Raw genomic sequence first — 22,228 nt, forward strand, 5'->3', positions numbered from 1 at the left:
GCCAGCTGGGGATGGGCCTGAGGAGACAGCTTGCCTGGGCCCCCAAAGGTGGCGTGTGAGTTGTCAGCAGCCTGCAGTGTGGCCCCTGCTCACCTCGGGCTTGTTTCCTAGAAGACCTGGGAGCCTGGAGAGGGACAGAGTGATGGTCCATGCTCACTTACAGGAACGCACTGCGCCATTCTGCACACTCACTCATGCGCGCGCTTCTCTCTCCCCTCCCTTATCTCACTTTCCTTCACATCGGGGCTGCCTCCTCCAGCTGCCCACGCTGTACACCGCACAATGGCAAGGGCGCCAGTCACATGGCCTGTGATGTGAATGGCACCCCCAGAGCTGGCCAACAATGGCCCTGCTCACAGAAACCCGGGAGTGAGCCAAGGCCATTCTGTAGCTGGTGGTGGAAACTGATGCTCAGAGATAGCCAGTGACCTACCCTCGGGTCAAAGAGTGAGTCAGCGGTTGGAACAAAATCCATGTCATCTTTTGTCTCCCTTCCTCCAGGCACTTTAAAAAGAATTCTTTCTTTCTAAAACTTAGACTTACTTTTTGTTATTGTTTTGGCATCTTCTTTTAAAATATATATATATATATATTTAATTGAAGTATAGCTAATTTACAGTATTGTGCCAATCTCTGCTGTACAGCAAAGTCAGTTTTACACATATAGACATTTTAAAAATATTCTTTTCCATTATGGTTTATCTGCAGAGTGTGTGTCGTTCCCCATGCTACTAGAGTAGGGCCTTGTTGCTTATCCATTCAAAATATGATATTTTGCTAGATTTGCTTTAAAAACAAGTCATTTGAAAACGTCTATCAAAGCCACCTACCCAACCAATGTCTATCTGTTTCTAAAGAGGAGCCATATTCATGGGACAGAAGTCATACAGGTGCCAAAGGGCGCAAGGAGGAAGCTGCTCCCTGTCCACCCCTGACCCTTGGGCAGCCACAGCCGTTCTATGTCCCAGCCAGAGTGAGTTTGTACACCTTTCACACAAATAGACACATACGGTGCCACACGCACCTTACACGTTCTGCAACAGAGCCGAACACGTCAGGCTGTCTGAGTGTTTTACCATCAGCGGGATTCCATTGTATGGAGGCCTGGATGGGTGTTCAAGCAGGACCCGCTGATGTTCACCCAGGGGGCTTCAGACAGAGATGACACCCCCCAGCACCCCCTTCTCCACACGGGTATCATTTCTTGAGTCTGAAAAAGAACACCTGAAGGATAAATTCCTTATTTCTCTTAAATCAGATTGTTTCACTTTGGAGGGCAATCCGTGGTTAAGACTCCATGCTGCCAAGGCAGGGGTCACTGATTTGACCCCTGGTCAGGGAACTAAGAGTCCCATACACTATGCAGTGTGGCCAAGAGATTTTTCTTTTTTTTTAGTTTCATTTTTGAAACAAAAATAAAACATCAAGAAAGGACACGTGATAAATACAAGAGAAGGCAAGAGTTGCCCACCCCTGTCGCTTCTGCTCCCTGGAGGTAACCGACATTTCACACAATTTTCACAGCTCACTTACGTGGCTTCATAGATGTGGCTGCTCGTAAAAGCGGCCACAGTCCCTCCGAGCTTCCTGTCTCATGCCTGGTCTTGTGTGACTTTGCAGGTCCTCCCATCAAGAGGCAGAGTCTAGTTCTACTGCCTTGAACCTGGACGTGGCCAGATGCCTTGCCTTGACCGGAAGGAAGAATGAGATGGAAGAGATGGTGCCAGTTCCGAGTCAGGCCTCAAGAAGCTTTGTGTGCCTCTGTTAACACATCTGGAGCTTTGTTGCCCAGGGGATTAAGCCTGCAATAGCCTACGGGAGGATGAGAGGTCCATAGGCAGGAAAGTCAGCCCAGTGGCCCCAGTCAAGGCCCCGGAGAGTGAGCAGCCGAGACACAACCAGCAAAGCCACCTACCCAACCAATGCCTGGTCACAGGTGTGTGTAGGAGCCCAGCCTGACCGCTGACCCTCGGGTTCTCAGAGTCATGAGCTAAATGCGTAGTTGTTTTTTAGCCACTGAGTTTAGCAGGATCTGTTTTGCAGCTTGGTCATAGTATCAGATTATTGATACAACATAAAGACGTACTCCCCCCACAGCGATCTGGTCAACCTCACCCTCTCTCATAGCTGCGGAGTGTTCCATCTGTGTGAAGATGCCGCAGTTTACTTCTCCAATGCCTTCCTGGTGGGCTTTTGGGTTGTTTCTTTGTTACTGTGCCTCTGTCTCTTCATCTGTAAAATGGAACTGATAACCCTGCCTTGAGATCAATTTTCGAAAACTGGCATTAGCTGATGTATCACGGCGGACCCTTAGAGAGTGATGCTTAGAAAGTACACGTTTTCTTTCCCTCCTTCCTATGGGACAATTTGCTCTCAGATAGGAATAGCAAATAGGTTTGTCTCAGTGCCCCCAGGAGCTCATACCCAGCAGAGCCCGTGAGGCCACGCTGGGTCGGAGGGGAACGGTGCGGCGATTAGCGGCGCCGGCCGCGGGCGGGGGGCGGTGAGAGGGCGTCCTCACTCACCGGTGCCTCGTCTGCGGCTGAGAGGCGCTCGCTCCCACGCAGTCAGAGGCCTAAGAGGGCGCGGGGAGGATGCAGCCCTTTCCTCCTGTGCCTCAGGCTCCCTGTCCGTCAGCGAGCAAGTCGGTGGCGGAGCTGGAACCCAGCCCCGGGCCCCCCGCCTCCCATCCTCTCCTCGGGGACGGGAGGCTGGACCCTCAGTCTGGCCTGGGGTGGCTACGGCCGGGAGCACCCCCGCCGTGGGCCCGCACCGTGGGCCCCCAGAACCTCCTGAGTGTCGGGAAGGTTGAGGCTGCGGTCTCCACAGCACATCTCAGCCTGGGAGGCCGTCTGCTGGGGGCGCAGCCGGGCAGTGGACTCCCGGGGGGCTGGTCCCTTCCCTCAGACTCACCCTGAGGTGCGGCCTCTGTGGGTGGCGGGAGGGCCCAGCTTTTTGTGCCAAGAGGCTCCTATTAGACGGTTCGCCCTGAGCAGTCCTGAGCTTATTCATGTTTGTTGTGGGGCTGGTTTAGTTGCTAAATTGTGTCTGACTCTTTGAGACCCTGTGGACTGCAGCCCACCAGACCCCTCTGTCCATGGTATTTCCCAGGCAAGAATCCTGGAGTGGGATGCCATGCCCTTCTCCAGGGGGTCTTCCCCACCCAGGGCTTGGGAAGGTGGGTTCTTCACCATCTGAGTCACCAGGGAAGCCCCATTATTAACATTTATGTATTCTTTTTTTCAAAAATACCTACAAGAAATTTTATTTTAAATTCCCCTAAGAAAAATAAAGGAAAGAATAGGATAGGATAGCAGGATAAACTAATTTATATATCATGAGGGAAGGTGGAGGAAAAGGCGTCCCTTTCTCAGACTGACCTCCCTGCCGGATCTCCTTGACCTGACTCTGAGCTGGAGGCTGAAGGCTCCTCCTTCCCTCGCACATATTGCTAATCAATTGCACAACTTCTCTCACTGAGTCTAAGCACATCTCAGGCTCCTTTCTGACACAGCTGTTTAGATAACCGTCCTCCACACAGCAAAGTTGAAAACTATTTTCATGCATGGTTTAGAGTGACACCCTTCCTAGGGATTTAAGAACCCGAGGGAGAAAAAGAATCAGAAAGAAAGATCCGAGGGAGAGGGCTGAGGCCTCAGAGGAAGAATTTGTAGCATCAGCTGACTGCTGGGTGAGGCCTTAGGATTAGGAAGGACAGGCGAGATTTCACTGTGGAGAGTCAGTGCTCCTGGAGCCTCCCCGGTGGCTCAGCGGTAAAGAACCCCCCTGCAATGCAGGAGACACGGGTTCAATGGGTCGGGAAGATCCCCTGGAGGAGGGCATGGCAACCCACTCCAGTATCCTTGCCTGGAGAATCCCGTGGACAGAGGAGCCTGGCGGGCAAAGAGTCGGACACGACTGAAGTGACTTATGCTTGCATGCGTGTCAGTGCTTCCAGAGATATGATGTTTCTCATCTTTTTCCTTTTCCCTCACATGCATGTTCTTCTGCCCCAGTCTTTCTACCAGCTTGTTTGTCCTCATTTGGAGCTGGAAGGGTCTGGAGAAATCAACCTGACCAACCTGAACCGACGACTCTAGTTGTAGATGGAGATTCTGAAGGGCGGAGGCTCCATACTCACACAGCTCTTCCCCGACTGGTTTCACGCTGTCTAGAGGTCACTCCCCCTACGCCGAGCCTCATCTTATAAGGGAGGAAGGTAGCACTGCCCACCTCTCAGATCGTTGGACACATTAAATGACGGTCACTGGGGACAATGAGGCTGGGGATGCCCGCTGGACAGGGGAGGGGGCGCCAGGAGGCAGCCGGACACACAGGTCTGGAGCCTAGGGGGCGGGGTGAGGAGGTCTGGCAGGACAAGCGCTTGTGGAGTGACCAGCGTGTGGACTCAGGAGGCCACTAGGAGATGCATGTAGACGAAGGGGAGAAAAGGGCCACGCACGGAGCCCCAGGGCTCCTGACAGGCAGGGGAGCAGAGCGCAGACCCACAGAGCGGGGGAAGAGCGATCCCGAGCCCGAGGGAGGGCCGCTGGGGCAGGGCCGCTCACAGTGGAGGGGCCGGGGGAGGGGACTGCGGCAGACTGGGGGCCCCATCCCGGAGGGCCTGGAGCACTTGGAGGAGAGCACACAGCCCCCGGCGGCTTGCAGAGGCTTCCTCACCGGCCTCTGAGGCCCTCAGACCTCAGCGTTTAGCTGTAAATGTTTCTCCCCTTCCCCGCTCCCCACCGCAAATGTGCACCTTTCTTTAAAAATGTTTAAATGAGAAAAATGATTGATATCTTTCCAAGGGATTAAGTAACTAAAAACCAGCTTTTACTAGATTCAGACGTTGATCTTCAATACCATCTCTTTCCAAAAATAACAATAAGAAAAAAAACCCCAAAAGCCTAAGGTTTTAACAACCAAACTGACACCCGCCTTGCTTCCAGAGTCTCGTCAGAGCTGAACCATGCAGTACAGAAAGGCCTGCTTTCCCAGGGCTGAAGGCCCCTGTCAGCAGATGAGTTGGTGGGGTGTCTGCCCTCCTGAGCTGGGCTGGCTTCATGCTCTGGGCTGATGGGCAAACTCTCCGCCAGCTGGTTTCCTGGTTTGGGTTTGGAAGGTCCGTGCTTCCCTGCACGGCAGGCAGCCCCTTCCTCCAGGAGACTCCTGGTTTGACCACAAGGGTCTAGCCTCCATGGACTTTGGCTGAAGACTCCTCACTCCTCAGGGTGGCGATCGAGGCTCTTCCCAGCTTCCCAAGACCCTCTGTCTTCAGACTCGGTCCTTCCCTGTGAGCATCTGGAAGGTTCTCCCCCCGGAGCTTTCCCCAGCTCCTGTTCCTTACATGTGCTCTTCCTGCCAGTCCTCTCAACCTTGCATATGCAAATTCTCTCCAGCCCTTAAGACCAAGTCGACCACAGAATCCGACTGACCTACCACTGTCCTGGTTTACACCGGTCGTCCTGGTGTGATTATTAATAACATCCCCTACAGACTCAAAACGATCCTGATGTGGACGACATCCTGACAGTAGCCATCTGACAAGAGGCCCAACTCTAATGCCTCCTCCAGGAAGTCACCCCTTCTTCCCAGAGCAAAGGTCTCCTTTATCCTGAGCTTGCCCAGCCCCAACTTGCTCTCCTGAACACACCGCACTCTCAGAGGCACCCTCCTCGGTCTCGCTCCTTGGCTGGGCCAGACTTAGTGTTAGGGGTTAGATTGTTGTTATTTGGTCTCTATGTCCTGTCTGACTGTTTTCGACCCCGCGGACTGCAGCATGCCAAGTTTCCCTGTCCTTCACCATCTATCTCCTGGAGTTTGCTCAGATTCATATCCATTGAGCTGGTGATGCCATATAACCTTCTCATCCTCTGTCTCCCCCTTCTCCTCCTGCCTTCAATCCTTCCCAGCATCAGGGTTTTTCCAATGAGTCAGCTCTTCACATCAGGAGGCCAAAGTACTGGAGCTTCAGCTTCAGCATCGGTCCTTCCAGTGAGTATGCAGGGTTGATTGATTCCCTTTAGGATGGACGGGTTGGATCTCCTCGCTGAAGACTTTCAAGAGTCTTCTCTAGCACCACAGTTTGAAAGCATCAATTCTTCGATGGGGTTAGACTGGATCCCCCACAAAAAATACACTGAGGTCCTAACCCCAAGTACCTGTGATTGTGACCTTGTTTGGCAAGAGTCTCTGCAGATGGAACTAGGTTAAGGTGAAGTCATTCGGCTGGACCCTGATCTAGTATGACTGTGGCCTTATAAAAAGGGGACATGTTTTTTAATTTCAAAGAATACAATTCAGTGGGGTTTTTTTTTAGCATATTTACAGGATTATGCAACCATTGAGTGAGTGAGTGAAAGTTGCTCAGTCGTGTCCGACTCTTTGTGACCCCATGGACTATACAGTCCATGGAATTCTCCAGGCCAGAATACTGGAGTGGGTAGCCTTTCCCCTCTCCAGGGGATCTTCCCAACCCAAGGATCAAACCCAGGTCTCCTGCACTGCAGGCGGATTCTTTCCCAGCTGAGCCACCAGGCAAGCCCAACAATCACCACTATATATAATGCAACCTTTACCACGATATAATTGTAGAACATCTCATCCCCGCAGAGAGAGCCCCGATGTCCATTAGCAGGCACTCTCCATTCCCCCTCCCCCAGGCAGATATTAATCTGCTTTCTGTCTCTATGGATTCGTCTCATGTCTGACTTCTTCCACTCAGCATGTTTCCAAGGCTCACCCATGCTGAGCTTGTATCCGTGCTTCATCCCTTTTTATGGCAGAGTAATAGTCCATTTCAGGGAAAGCTCACATTATCTTTATCCATTCATCAGCTGATGGGCTTGTGGGGTTTTTCCATACTTTGTCTAATGCTTGACAAAATAATGACTTACACTGTTATGAACACCTGTACACAGGTTTTTGCTTGGACACATATTTTCAGTTCTCTTGGATAAGTCACTACGTTCAGTTGAAAGATGATACCTGCACATGGTGAACAAAACTACTAGTGACAGAAAAAAGTGTATTAATAAACAACTAAAAGCCAGACTCTTTCTCTCCCTGGGTGGAGCCTCCCTCCCCAGAGAACACCGGTCTGCCTCCTTCCTGTCCTCCCAGAGATGCTTTCTGCGCGCACACACTCAGGTAAGTGAACATTTCCTGTCTAGAGCAAGGATGCGCCCGGTGGTTCTAGCCCTTGTTCTTCCCACCCGTACGTACCTCCGGATCCTTCTCACCGTTGTGTAGGGCGGCACTTTGTTCTTTGAGCACCTGCCTCACTGAATTGTCTAGACGTACCTTTGAACATACCCTTTGTTATTAAACCATCTGAAGGTCATTTAGGCGCTCTTAATCTTTGTCACTGCAGGTATGCCATCCCGAACTTGCTTGTGCACCCATGCAAAAGTTTCTGGGAGGTAGACTAGAAGGCCCAGTGGTGGACTTGCCAGAATCTAGAATGTGAGCTTATTATTATTATTTTGGTTTGAATAAGAAGATGGTCCTGAGTTTCTTAATATTGGGGCTGAGTCTTGGTCACTCTCCTGCCCCACAAAGACCCATGAACAGCTCAGACATGCACCCAGTGGGAAGATGGGCAGAGCTTGCCGTGGACCCATTTCTGCCCTCGAACCTATGTGTTCTGAGCCCTGTGGCGTGAGCAGGAAGTTATGCTGGACAATAAATGCTAAGTCATTAGCCAATTGGTGACCTTCTATAGACGTTTCAGCCCACGTGCAGAAATGTCAGATCCTTTGCAAGCCCACTTCCATAAATGCCAAAAACCAAGCTCAATTAATTCTCTTAAAAATAGTCACTCCTGAGAAAGTGGAAGTCTGCAACCTTGAAGCCAGCCAGACGAACAAAACTAATCTTTCTGAATCATGAACTCGGTATGACGGCTGTTAGTCGCTCAGTCACTCTGTGACCCCGTGGAGCACAGCACGCCAGGCTTTCCTGTCCTATACTATCTCCCAGAATTTGCTCAGACTCATGTCCATGGAGTCGGTGAGGCCATCCAACCATCTCATCCTCTGTCGTCCCCTTCTCCTCCTGCCCTCCATCTTTCTCAGCATCAGGGTCTTTTCCAGTGAGTCAGTTCTTCGCATCAGGTGGCCAAAGTATTGGACCTTCAGCTCCAGCATCAGGCCTTTCAGTGAATATTCAGTGTTGATTTCCTTCAGGATTTACTGGTTGGATCTCCTTGCTTTCCAAGGGACTGTCAAGCATTTTCTCCACACCAGTGTTCAAAACCCTCAGTTCTTCGACGCTCAGCCTTCTGTATGGTCCATGATATCATGGTACAGAGTTTTGTTTTTTGTTTTTTTTTTTTAAACTCTTGCTAACTCAAAGATAGGCTTTGAAAGCAAGTCTCACTGACTTTGCACCTGGATTTGGTCATTTCGACTTTTTTTTTTTTTTTTTTTGCAAATCTGGTTTCTTGTACAGTATACCTTAAAAGTTGACAGTCCAGTGAGTCAACCCCATCCCAAGCCTGACCCTGAATTAGCCCGGTTAGCCTTGAAAGTGTCCCCTATCTGCTCTAGGTGGCAGTTTACTTCACAAAAAAAGTGAGGGTGTAGATAAGACAGAGGCTCTGGGATCTTAAACTTGGGGAATCCAGCTCATTTCTGCATTTTGAAAGCTTTCCTGTGCCCACAGGTGGATGTGAAACCTTACCCGCAGGTAAGGGGTTAATGTCAGATGGACTCTCTAAACCTTGGTAGAGCTTGAAGTGCGAACAAAGGGTTAACGGCACACTGAACCATCAGAATGGGCCCTTTAGGGGCCTTGTTCATCCAGATAAGCTCAGCGCCAATCCTATTAGCTCATGCAGGGACCTTTGGCAGAGGTTTCTGGGTGGAGATGGAACTGGGGAGTGGCCTGGGGCTCGCAGATGAATTAGCATTTCTTCCCTGGCTCATTACCAGAGGATAAAGGCCGCCTCCCGCAGCTCCCAGCAGGTTGGGAGCAGGAAGTTGGGTGGTTTGGACAGCAGGAATCTGGCTCCACAAAGGCTGCTGCAAAGCCATTGTCCTAGGGCTTAATGGGCCCCTTTTGTGGGCAGCTCCCTCCCATCATCACCCAAACACTGACAAACAGCAGATGGATGCCAGGATAAGCTTGGAGACACTCCTGTGCCAGCCAGTCACTCCCCTGCTCAAGAACTGTCCGTGACTCCCCTCTTCCCACCCACTCTCCGCTTGGCACTCCAACTTGGCAACAGTCCAGCCTGATCACCTGGCTGGCCTTCGTGCCCACGCCTTCTCAGAGTTTCATTTTAGCCGCCTGCGTCCAGCATCCGGCCTGAGCCCGGCACCCCGCTGAGTGCTGTGCAGGCATCTCGTTTCATCCTGATGCACGTTCTTAAAGAAGGTCTTAGCGGGACTTGCCCGGGAGTCCGGTGGGTAGGACTCTGCGCTTCCACCACAGGTTCAATCCCTGCTCAGGGAGCACGTGCCACGCACCAGCCACACTCAAGTGCTGTGACTGCGGAAGCCGCAGCGAGAGTCCACGCGTCGCAACGAAAGACCCAGCGTGACACAACGAAGCAACTGAGATCGACGCAGCCAAATTAAATTAATTAAAGCATTTCCTGAGCACCTACGATAACAGTAATGTTATAACCACTACTTACTGAGCACTCAGCATGTTCCAAATCCTATGCCAAACCCTTGATCATAGGACTTCATTTACTCTTCAGTCAACAGCGATGAGAACTGTTAGCAGTTCCATTTGACAGGTGAGGAAACTGAGGCTCTCGCAGCTGAGCCTGGCCCCCTCCTGGGTTCTCCTCGTGATGCCCCGCCAGTCCCTCACCATTCTTGCTCCTCTCAAATTGCAAAGCAGCAGCTGTCTGCCACCCAGCACACTGCACACCCAGAGCCCCCTTCCTTTGTCTTCAGGAAGCCAGGCCCAGGACACCATATTTCATTTCCTTCCCCCCAGAAGGGACTGTTGCTATGCCAGGTCCCAGGGCCCAGATTCCCGGCCCATCCACTGTTGGCACGGTAACGATGTCCCATGACCCAGGTCATGGCCCCTGACGGTCACCAGTGCCCAGGCAGACACGGTCCTCAGAAGGGGGCCATGCACCTGGCTTCTACAGCAGTTCCTGGATTCCTTTGAAAACCCACTGGAACTGGCTTGTGAAGTGAAAGTCACTCAGTCGTGTCCAACTCTTTGCGACTCCATGGACTGTTGGAATTCTCCAGGCCAGAATACTGGAGTGGGTAGCTGTTCCCTTCTCCAGGGGATTTTCCCAACCCAGGGATGCAACCTAGGTCTCCCGCATTGCAGGCAGATTCTTTGCCAACTGAACCACTGGGAACCCCAAGAATAATGGAGTGGTTAGCCTATCCCTTCCCCAGCAGACCTTCCCAACCCAGGAATCCAACTGGGATCACCTGCAGGGCAGGTGAATTCTTTACCAACAACTATCAGGGGCTTAGCCCAAAAGTAGAGTTTAAGGCAATCGCAGAATCCACGGGGGTGTTGAACCAAAACCTGGAATCAGGCACCCAGACCGCCACAGCCCTCCGTGTATCAGTCCGTCTGCTTCTTGAGGGCCATCGCAGGACAAAGGTGGGCAGCTGTCTACCCGGTGTCCCCTCTCATTTAAAACAGCCCTGGTTACGTTCAGCACTGTGCTCCGCTAAACACTCTTTCCCGGCTTCCTTTGCTGCAGCCATATGAGACATAGTTTTGGTCAATGAGACATAGCAGACATCTGCCGTGGGTTCTGGCGAAGTTTCCAGGTGTTTTTTGTTGTTGTTATAAAAGGCATCAACTATGTTTGGCCTAGCCTTCCTCCCTTTCATCCTCCCTTGAATGCAGATGTGATGCCTGGAGCTGCGGCAACCATCTCATAGCCAGGAGGGAAAGGCAAGGAAACCACAAAACTCCAGCTCTGATCTCACTGAGTGAATCAATGCCTGAGCTCACCTCCCTCTAGATTTCTCATCATATGAGAAAAATACAATTTGATCCACCAAGCCACTGGTGTCCAGACTGATTCTGACTTGCAGGTGGAAACTGTCCTAGTGGAGACAATTATGGCTTTCACTAAGCTGCATAAGTGGAAACATAATTGCCCTAGCCCCTGAGTTTCGCATTTTACAGCATCTGGACTCGACCTTCTGGGTCCCACATTCAAAAAAAACTCCTGGGTTGAGACTCATTGTCCCAAATAGATGGCTCATGCCTGGGCCAGTCAACCCGACCAGGGAGGGCAGGCTGTGACTGGTCCAGTGGGTGTGAACCCCTGGACCCTTCCACCCCGGCCAGCTCAGCAGTGGGAACAGGACAGTAAGAAAGCCTCTGGGCAGCTTGACCTGTCGGTGTCCACTCCCTCAGCCGAGGGATCTCCCCTCACGCCGTCCGGCTTCCATTCATTCTGCGTTTAGGAGGCATTCGCTGTCTGCCGCAGGTGCTGGCCGTGGGGCGGGACAGGGAGCTGGTCCGCAGCCTGGCTGGTTTCCACCACTAGGCCTCAGGGTCGCCTGGCTGTGTGCAGGCCTTGGGGTCAGTCTGCAGGCGCGGGGTCGGGCCTGGTCTCTGCCTCTCCCTGGCTGGTGCTGCCCATTTCCCGGCTCAGCTCCGTATCAGGACACCCAGCTGAGCGGCATCCTCTCCTGGCTTGAGGGAGCTCTGGAGTCAGCAGCTGGCTTTTATTGCTCCTCTGCCCCTTCCTGGCTGTGTGACCTCCGGGCACCCGCCTCGCTTCTCCGCCTGTGAGCCCCTATCTGTAAACCGAGGGGCTAATCCTGACCTCCCGGGCCGTTGGAGTAAGAAGATTTATGAGAGAACTCTGGGTCACCCAGGAGGTGCTCAATAAATCCTAAAAATAAAATTTAACAGCCCTGAGGGAATGTATGACAAGTCAGAGTTCCCTGGGGCCAGCTGCCCAGGAAGAGGTTGGACTCTGGTCGGGGTCAAGCGCCCCACTGCCCCCCGCCACCCCGCATCCAGAGACCCCGCTGGGGCGGGCAGACAGCACAAGCGAGGGGCCACCCAGACCCCTGCCCCAGGCCTGCGCATGTGCTTAGGATGGGCTGGCATTCGCGGGTCAGTGGTGCGTGCCAGTCCCCAGGGTGAGGGCGGCAGAAAGCTGCCCTGGTCCAAGGGAGGGCTGGCAGCCGCTGGGGCCACCTCCTCGTCCGAGGGAGACGAAGGGCAGCTCTCGGGGCCTGTCGGTGGCAGCTGCTGGCCACGCAAGGGAGGCTGACCTTCTCTGTCCTCTGGGAGCCGAGCAGGCTGGGCAGGCGGACAGAGACTCCCGTCCAGGCGTTTGAACAGCCTTCCTCGAGCTCCGGCCAGGCACTGAGCAGCATGCAGAAAACAAAGCTTCCGGCCCGACAGGCGTCCGCCTCCTCCCGGACCAGGCCACGGATGGGGCTTCGGAGGAGGGCTGCCCTGCCCTTGGGAGGCTCACTGACCGGTGGGCAAGAAAGCCACAGGCCGGGTTGAGACAGCTCCTGTTTCATCGGGGGTCTGCTAAGCATCAGGGCCCGTGACCCGCACGGTCAGGGAGTCATCACTAGAGGACCTGCCTTTTTCTCTTTAAATGAACGTTTCTTGTGAACACTTCCAATCAGAAGCTTTAATGTGATGTATTTATTTGGGGCTGTGCTGAGTCTTCATTGCTGGTGGGCTTTTCCCTAGCTGGGGCGCAGGGGCCCTTGCTGCAGTGGCCTCTCCTGTGCGGAGCACGGGCTCAGTAGTTGTCGGGCTTAGTTGCTCTGATCTTCCCGGACCAGGGAGCTTCAAACCTGCGTCTCCTGCACTGGCAGGCAGACTCTCTCCCACTGCACCACCAGGGAAGCCCTGAGGACATGCTCTTATCCCCATTTTACAGAAAAGGAAACCGAGGCCCAAAGGAGTGAGCTGGCTTGCCCAGGGTGGTACAGTCAGGAAGCAGAAGCCAGAACTCCTGACCAAGAGCGGAACCCCAAACAGTGGTCTCTTTTCTCTGCCACGGCGGTCGAGGGAGCAGGCAGAAAGTCAGAGTGGCATCGGGGTGTCATGAGAGGCAGCTGGGCTGGGCGTCAGGGGACAGCCCCCGTCCCCCTCATCCCCACAGCCTGGCCTGGCCGTCGGCCTGAGCCGTCTTTCCCCTCCCCTCCGCAGCCAAGCTCTTCTGTCCACCTCCAGGTCTCCATTTAGATGCCGCCTCCTCTGGGAAGCCCTCCTTGATTCTGCAGGTTGGAGCTGCCCCCGTCAGCCCCCGCAGCACCCTTTGGCTGAACCCATCTGTCTGCTGCAAGGGGCCAGACAGGGTCTGTCAAATCCCCGTAGTGTCTTCAGGGTGTAGCAAGGCGCCTGGCACACAGTAGGCCCTCAGTAAACATAAGTGGAATGCGTGGGGTAACGGACTCCCACCAGACCCTCTCCCCAGAGAGTGTGGACTCTTTTCTTGGGGGGTGAGGATGGCATCTCCAGGCCAAGGGGAGCAGGGCAGGAGGGGTCCAGGACTGCCTGTCAGGGCCCTCTCCTCCCCGCAGGCCGAGACATGTCCCCAGGTCTGGCCCCTTGCGTTTTCTCCTGCCCACTCTCCCTGCGATTCATTCTCAGCCTCTGGCACGCCGGGGCCGACCCGGAGGCCACAGGCCCCCGGTGCTAAGTTTAGTGACTGCAAAATGCGCCCGTGAAATTCCAGGCAGAGCCGGGGGCTGGCGGCACATTCCATCCAGCTGCCTTAGGCCTCCCGCTCAGCGCCGGGGCCTGAAGGGAAACCAAGTGTCCTTCCAGTAAGTGGCCCGGAAGGACTGGGTCCCCCTCCCCCGGTCTCGGGCCTTGACTCACCACCACGCTCAAGGACAAAGGTGTCCTTCTGGTCTCGAGTGGCCTCGGCCAGCGGCGGCTGGAGGCAGGATTTCAGTCCCCAGCCAGAGACGGAGGTTGGGCTCCGGCAGCGAGGGCGCTGAATCCTGGCCACCGGACCAGTAGCCGGTGACAAGGCCCTGGCCCTCGGCTTTGCAGAAAGGAATTCCCACAGAGACGGAAAGTAATAAAGCATGTCCAGTGTTTATTAGGGGGAAAAAGTTTACTTGTGGACAGACAGCCAGGCGGCCTCAGAGAGAGAGCCGCGCCCTCGTGGCGGCTTAAATCGCTTTTACAGGGCATCTCTTCCGGGCTTCCTTTGGCCAGTCACCTTGCTTGGCCAGATTCTGAGCCTGGATTCGGTCCATCCCAGCGTCCTCCCGTGTGCGCCTGGGTGTCTCTGAGCCAAGAGGGATTCCAGGAAAGAGGCCGATGGATAGGTTGACATCACTCCCCTTTTGACCTCCAAGGAGATTTCCTATGCACGTACAGTTGGCAGGGTCTCCTTGACTCTGAGAATGAGAGCTGGGGGGTCCCTCTCTCCTACCTGGGCAGGGCTCAGGTCCTCCTCACCTGGAGGTATCTGTCCTCTGGGGACACGCCGCTGCCGTTCAGCCAGGGGCGCCTCTGTCTCCTGCCTCCCGTTCACGGTCGGGGAGCTTGGTGTGGAGGGATGGGAGCCGGGAGCCTTTGGATGATTGCACCACGGGGAGAGGGCCGAGTCCCCTGGGAATCCCGACAGGTTAGACAATCCTAGGATCAAACTTTCCGTCCTGGGGCTGGGGTCTTCCTCCCCCGCGCCTACCTGGGGGATAAAAGTGTCCTGCTCTACCCTCTGGGCCTCAGCCCCACCTTTCTCCTGCTCTTCCGAGGACAGGCCCCCAGCCCCCTCCCTCCATAGCCCCCTCCCTCCGTAGCCCCCTCCAAGAGTCCCCGCTCCTGGAGACGAGTCAAAGAGCCGCACACAGGGTTGGACAGAGGAGAGGAATGGAAACGGGAAGGATTCCTGCCTCTCTACCGGACACAGTAGCAAGTGCGTGTACACCCTGGAGGCAGTGGATGAGGTCTTTCATGACCTTAAACCCTTGACTTGGGTTCAGCTTGTGGCCCACTGAGACCTTCAGATAGTGTTCACGTTGACATGCTCCCTGGGAAGGCCTCCTCAGCAGGTGTTTAGGCAACTGGTTTCAATCAATTCCTCCTCCACCTTGGATCTTTCCCAACAGGAGAAACCACGTGCGCCTCTTCACAAGTCAGAAACCTAGGTGGCCTTGGGGGGCTGTCCACTCGTGGCGGGGGAAGGGCTGTTAGGCCACCACTTTCTCCACGGCCCTGAGCACCGTGCCTCCACAGAAGAGGGACTGAGAGGGGGGTCCTTTTTTTTTTAATGTGAAATATACACATACAAAAGAGGAGTACACAATTTAAAGAATAATAATTTTTAAACAACAAAGCAAAGCATTAAGTCAAACCCATGGGGAAAGGAAAACACCTTTAACAAATGCGGAAATGGGATTTCAGAGTGGGGAGAAAAGAATCTCAACTGCCCCCTCACTTCCCAGACAAAAGTCAGTTTGGAAATAATAGTAATAGTAGAGGCAGGAGAAAGCTGGGAGGGGAGGGGTACGTCTGTGGCCTTGATGGTGGTGATGGTTTCATGCGTGTGCACTTACCCTCGAATTCGCTGAGTTGTATACATTAAAATATGCAACTTTTTACATGTTAAAAAAAAATCAGTTTAAAATGGATCATAGACCTAAATGTAAAAAGCAGAACCAAGATTTCAGAGGACATAGAGCTGAGTATCTATCTTCCTGTATTAGGAAGGCAAAGGTTTTCTGGTCAGGATTCAAAAAACACTGACCTTAAAAAGAAAAAAACTGAAACTCCCTGATGTTTTAGGGGGAGAAGTTTTTAAAGTTGGGGTGAGGGCTGCGGGGTCTGTGACTTTCTTCTGACTGGTTGGTGATGTGGTCACAGGGCGGTGCTCCAAGGATCCTGGGCTCTAAAGTTACCATCCTCCACCTGGGTGGGGGCTTCACTCTCGGAAAAGCGCTCCAAGATATTAAGTCACCAACGCGATGGACATGAGTCTGAGCAAGCTCTGGGAGATGGTGAAGGACAGGGAGGCCTGGCGTGCTGCAGTCCATGGGGTCGCAAAGGGGGTGGGTGTGTCTGTTTGGGCACGCTAGATAAGTGGAATGGAAGCGTTCTGTCTGTTTTCCTGAAGCTTGCTGTTTTCCCTCGCGTTGTGTCTCTGACATTCACTCGGGTTGTGCGTAGCTGTACCACGTTCATCGTCGTGCTGTAGGTGGGGCTCCGGGTGGTCTGTAGCACAGCGTGTTTCTGGCTCTTGCCGATGGCCACTGGTGCTTGGGTGTGTCCTCTCGGGCACGTGTGTACGAGCTCCTCTACCATATTGATTTTGGACGCAGCAGCAGCAGCTGCTGGAAGTGAACCCTGGTCACCTTGGTGTAAACCAGGAGCCCTACCGCTGCCCACGAAGGCCAGTGGCTGGAGCCTAAACCCCCAGTCCATGCCAGCCTTGACAAGAAAGTTCTGATAAGGAGGTGGAAGGTAAAGAGAATACTGCAACGTTTGTTGGAAAAACAGAGGACATGCAAAAAGACGCACAAGCAAACAGCCAGGGAATCTCGAGAGCCGTGCTTGGGAAGTTGAAACCATTGATAAGGGGACAGTCCGGGTCTGGGTCTGCCCTCTGGCCAGTCTTCTTGTTTTGCCCCCTCCCCCAGCTAGCTTGTCTTAAGACCCTCCCCTGGGTGTGCTGGCGCCCCCCAGCCAAGATGGATTTCAGTGCAAGGGTTTCTGGGGAGGGAAATGGCAAGACTTATTATGGCCTGGGGTCCCCTGCCTTGTGAGCCCGGAAGAGCCTTTCTGCACGTGTGTAGTGTCTCCCTTGCACCAAGGAGGGCAAACATGTCATCTCTTGATCTTTTTTTCAGACAGAGTTTAGCCTTTTTGTTCCAGCCGTCAGATTAGTTGTGAGTTCCAGGCTGGAACCTACTTTTCCTCTCCCGAGAACTGTAAACAGGAGGCCGGCTGCACATGCCTAACCTCGAGCCCGCCCGTCTCCTGCCTCAGTATAAACCCAAGACAGGAGGTGCAGGGTTATGGCAAATGTGTGTCTTCAATTCACAAGATAATCCCAACTGCGCTGGAAATGACAGAATAGTTTGCAGACTGACCCTGGACAGCTCTTTGCAGCTTACACAGCCACAGCTGAGGGTGAAAACTCCAGTCACTCCACACCCTCACCAAGCCTGGGAATCAGTAGGCCTTGAAGAACAAGCTCAGATGCCTTGTGGGCCCTGAGAGTAACCAGTGACTGGGCTGGGGGGCAGTAGGAAGAGGTGGGGCCTCTGCCAGACTGAGTCACGTGCTGAAAGAAATGACCTTGACTCTGTGCCCTGACCGAGTACATATCCGGGACTGTCAGAGTTCTGGAATGTTCCAAAAAAGCCAGAAACCCAGAAATTTTTTTTTTTAACCTGGACTCCAATTTTAAAATGTGAACGACTATTTCAGTTGAATTTGTAGCTCTTAGAACTCATTGGGACTTTGGCAAGGGACCTCAGCTCTGCATGGCTTGTGCACTTATGGGCTCCGTAGATTGTCATTGCTTGTTGGCAGGAGCCCACTATGTTTCCTTCTTGTTATTCAGAAGCTCAGTTTTCCAGAATCCTGTTGTCTCTGAGGAACAGGGTCATGTGCTGCTCTCGTTGGTGGTGAAGCTGATCATTTCAACCTACCGGGGGGAGTCTTTACCTCCCCTGTCCCTGGGACCCCTTCCGTAACTGTTCTCCACTCGGCGGCCAGATGTTCTTTCAGAACAGAAATCAGATGCTGTCACCTCCCTTGCTTGAACCCACTAGTCCATCCCTGTCCTCCTCGTAGACAGTTTAAGCTCCTGGCCCAGGGCCCTTCACGGCATCTTTGCCACACGCGGTCCTTCCCTCCAGCCAGCCAGCCCCGTGCACTCAGCCTCCGCACAGCGGGTTTGCACGGGCTCTTCCATCTGCCTGCATACGCCTTGCCTCTGATCCTCCCCTGGCTGGCTCCTTCTGAGCCTCCAGGACTGGCATGAACGTATCCTTCCCTCAAAGCCTCCCCTGACCACTGGTCTACGTACCAAAGCCCTGCCCCGACCCTGCCCTGTCCCTCTTGGGCCCTGTGGACGTCATCCTTTGGGCTCCACCATCTCACACAGCTGTGTTCGCGCTGCTGACCACCTCACCCAGCACAGGGTCCGCCCCCGAGGGCCAGGGGCCTGGAGCCGCTGTGTTCTCAGCCCCTGCTGCGCTGGGGCCATGGGGGGCGAGGCAGCCCGGGCCTCAGGGAGACAGGATGTGGGAGAGGAGGCCCGGCCATGTACAGAGAGCCAGGGGGGCAGGACAAGCGTCTCCCAGGCAGGGTGCTGTCCACTGTCCCAACACGGCCAGCAGGTGTCCGTCCTGACTGCTGGGCCCTGCAGAGAGCTCGAGCTGAGATCAAAGTCCAGCAGAGCAGAAGGGACTTGGGGGGTGGATGACACGGGTCGGGATCCCAGCTGCGTGGCCGTGGGGAGCCCCAGTGAGGACAGGTGTGGGAAAGCACCATGGACCAGCGCCTGGTGCAAAGTCAGGAGGTCAGAGTGCAGACTGAGGTCGGGGGACGCCTTCTGGTGGATGGAAGGAAGTGAGCGGGAGCCAGGTGACCAGGTGAAGGAGTGTGAGACGCAGGCAGGCACGACCCAGGGCGCCCAGGCCTCTCGCAGGCTTCCTGGGGTCCCGTCTGCCCTCTGACCCTCCTTCAGACCCTCAAGGTGCTTCCTCCCTGAGCCTGAGAGGCTGCTGGCCATGGGCTTCCTGAGCGAGACTGGGGTGCCCCTCACCTTGCAGCCTCCAGGGGTGCAGGTGGCCCCTGGGCAGGCTCAGCAACCTCCAGAGGCCGCCCTGCAGGCAGGGGCCCCCGCTTGCGGGAACACACCTGAGGAGGTGGTAAAGGGACCGCATTTATGGAGTGCCTGCTGCATCCCAGGCCACAAGAAAGCAGATTTCGGAGAAGTCAGGTTAGCTGCCTGGGGTCACAGCGACGGCTCTGAAGACTTGCACTCTCCTGACCCTCAGCCCCGGGGTGGGTCTTGATGAAGAACCCTGACTGCATGCCTGGTACTGCGTGGTCATTTCCGAGAGCCGGAGTTAGCATGGCTAATCCTCATAGCAGCCCCGTGAGGCAGGTAATTAGGCCATTTTTCCAGAAGAGAGGTCTGAGGGTCAGACAGAGGCAGGTGGGAAGCAGATGAAGCAGAGGAGCGATAATCCGTGCGGACGGCGGCGGCGGTTGTGACCAGCACTTTCAGAGCGATCGCTCTGCGCCCGGCCCTGTCCTGAGTGCTGCACACAGACTCACCTCTCCAGTTCTCATACCCTTCAGAAGCGCAAGTCAGGGTGTCAGTCGCTCAGACGTGTCTGATCCTTTGCGGCCCCGTGGACTGCAGCCCGCCAGGCTCCTCTGTCCGTGGGGTTCTCCAGGCCAGAATACTGCAGTGGGTTGCCTTTCTCTTCTCCAAGGGATCTTCCCGACCCAGGGATGGAACCCGGTCTCCTGCACTGCAGGCAGATTCTTTATCGCCCGAGCCACCAATCCCCGACCAGGGATGGAACCCGGTCTCCTGCACTGCAGGCAGATTCTTTATCGTCCGAGCCACCAGGGACGCCCCCACACCCTTCAGGATAGATGCTACTTTCTTCTCACTTTAAAATCAGGAAAGTAAGAAAGAGAGCCGTTAAGTCTTTGAGCCCAGGTCTGTCTGACGCTGGGGCCTGGGCTGTAAGGAGCCAGCTCCCGGCTCAGCCCCGTGTGCTCTGAGCCAGGCACCTCTGGCCTGTTACGCCGCCCTGCAGGGCAACGCCAAGGCCGCCCCGATAGGTGGCAGGCCTCCTGTCCCGGGAGCCTGCAAAGTGAGGCGGGCAGGCGTGCTGTGGGCTCTCTGTGCCCTTGTTCTCATGCCAGGGCGGGAAGCGTCTGCGCTCCATACCCCGTCTCACCCACTCAGCACAGGTTCCTGCAGTCCGGGTGGGTGGTGGGCACCAGTGGGGCCCAGCAGAGGATTTGGCCTGGGCTGCGCCGGCCACCTCGAGGTTTGGCGCCTCTCACTGGACTGAGCCCTGAGATCTGAAGACTACACAGGACCCGGTCCCCCCCTGCCCTTGCCCTCAGAGGGCACTGATCTCTCCTGAGTGCAGGGGGGCACACCGAGGAGCTGCCTGGCAGCTGGCGGGGCAGCAGACACTGCCCTTGTTAGTCTGATAGCTGTGCTCTGCGTGCACTGCATCTGGACAGCCCCCCAACACTGCAAGCCCCCCGGGCCCGGCGGGGCCGGCTGCTTGGTGGGACGCCCGGTGCTTGCCTGGCTGGAGCCCGCCACAGGCCTCCTTTGTCCTCTCCTCCCTTAGACCTCTCCTGAGCACCGACTATTCACCAGGCACACTCTGCCTTGGGTCCTCACTGTGGCTCTGCGTATCTTAGCTCCATCTCTTCAAGTGTCTGCTTCCTCTCCCCCGCTGCTGTGCTGGGGAGAAGGGCTCTGATGGCCCGGGTTCGAGTCCAGGGACCGCCCCTTGCACACTGTGTATCCTCAGGCAAGTTTCTCCCACTCTGTGAAATGGGTCGACAGCTCGGCCTGTGCAGGGCATAGCTGTGAAGGTGCCAGGGACTGAGATCCTCTGCGGGGACTTGCCCGAGATCGCCCAAGTGAGCCAACGGCAGAGCCGGTGCTCAGAGAAGCCTTCTGGACTCTGTCTCCAGTGCTCTTCTCAAAGCAGGGTCTCCGGGGCAGCTTGGAGACGCCTGGTGAAGATCTCCACTTGGTAGTTTGAGGGACTTGAGACTGAATCCCAGCCGCCTCCCAGCTGGGCTGGGGGCAGCTCATCCCACACTTGCAAAGCTCAGCCTCTGCGTTTGTCAGTGGGACTGGCAATCATGTTATTGTTAGGGGGTCCGAGGGCAGGAGCCAGAGAGGGGGCCAGCCGTGGTGAGCATAGACAGGAGCCCAGGCTCTGGAGCCCGACTGCCTTGGTTCAGAGCTGTGCTTGTTCCTTGCCAGCTGTGTGAATGTGGACAGGTTACTTAACCCCTCTGTGCCTCAGGTTCCCATCTGCTGAAACAGAGCACAGAACCTCTCCTTGTCAAGGAGTTAATAATCAGGAAGTGCTTGGAATGGGGCCGGGTACAAGGCTTACCAGCAAAAAGAAAGTGAAAGTGAGGTCACTCAGTCACATTCCAACTCTTTGCAACCCCATGGACTGCAGCCTACCAGGTTCCTCCGTCCATAGGATTCTCCTGGCAAGGATACTGGAGTGGGTTGCTTTTTCCTTCTCCAGGAGATCTTCCCAACCCAGTTATTGAACCTGGGTCTTATGGTAGGCAGACGCTTTACCGTCTGAGCCACCAGAAAATGCAAACATCTGCCCAGGCTCCTCCTGCAGGAGGTTGGCGGTTGGATGCCTTCCTGCCTCCAGGATTCAGGGCCTGGTCCCAGACCCCAAGGGAGGGGTCTGAGCCACCCGCCCCTGGCCCAGCCCCTTCAGCCATCTCCCTGGGTGGAGGCTGAGCTCTGGACGGGGCAGGGTTAGCAAAGAAAAGATGAGAATGTTTGCATCCACTCGTGATCCTTCGCAAACTTCCATTCTGAGGATGTGTTTTATGGAGGACGGAATGTGCTAGTTCAGTAACACATGTCTGTACTTTATAAATACACACACATCAACGGGGGCCATGCGCTCATTCAAGTCCGAAGACCGTCTGACCTAAAATAATCACCGTCAAGACAGCACGCCCTCAGGCTCCTTGCCCGAGCACCTTACATGCGCCTCCACCCGTCGGATCCCTCTGGGAGGTGACGCTCTTGTGATACCCACCTTCCAGATGAGGCGACGGAGGAAAGCGAGGTGGCTCCCACGATCCCATAGCCGGGAGGCCCGGGGTTCACGCCCCACAGGCCCACACCCCGCGGGGGACAGCTGGGCTGAGCTAGCTGCGGGCTCTGACCTGGGAGTGGAGAGTGAAGGACAGGAGCGCCGCCCGCCATGCTGTGATTGATTTTGTCTGCGTCCCCGACACACACGCACACCAGCTGCCTGCACCCGTCGGGCTTGTCTTGGGGAAACTGGATCCTCCTGCTAGCTGCTTTTGACCCTGTTTCCTGGAAACCAGGACTGGCTCCGTGAGCTGGGGGCGCCTCCTCCCCTGTGATGTCTGGGTCTGCCCTTACAGGGTTCTCCCGAGACCACCCTGAGGGAAGAGACTTTAGTTCACTGCACCAGGACAGGCAAAGAGGGTGTGGGTGACAAGCTGGGTGACAGTCGGTCTGTCTGTTTGTCTGTCTGTCTGTGAGAGTGGTCTT

Source organism: Oryx dammah, unplaced genomic scaffold (genome assembly GCF_014754425.2).
Source record: "Oryx dammah isolate SB20612 unplaced genomic scaffold, SCBI_Odam_1.1 HiC_scaffold_9, whole genome shotgun sequence".
Taxonomy (NCBI): Eukaryota; Metazoa; Chordata; class Mammalia; order Artiodactyla; family Bovidae; genus Oryx; species Oryx dammah.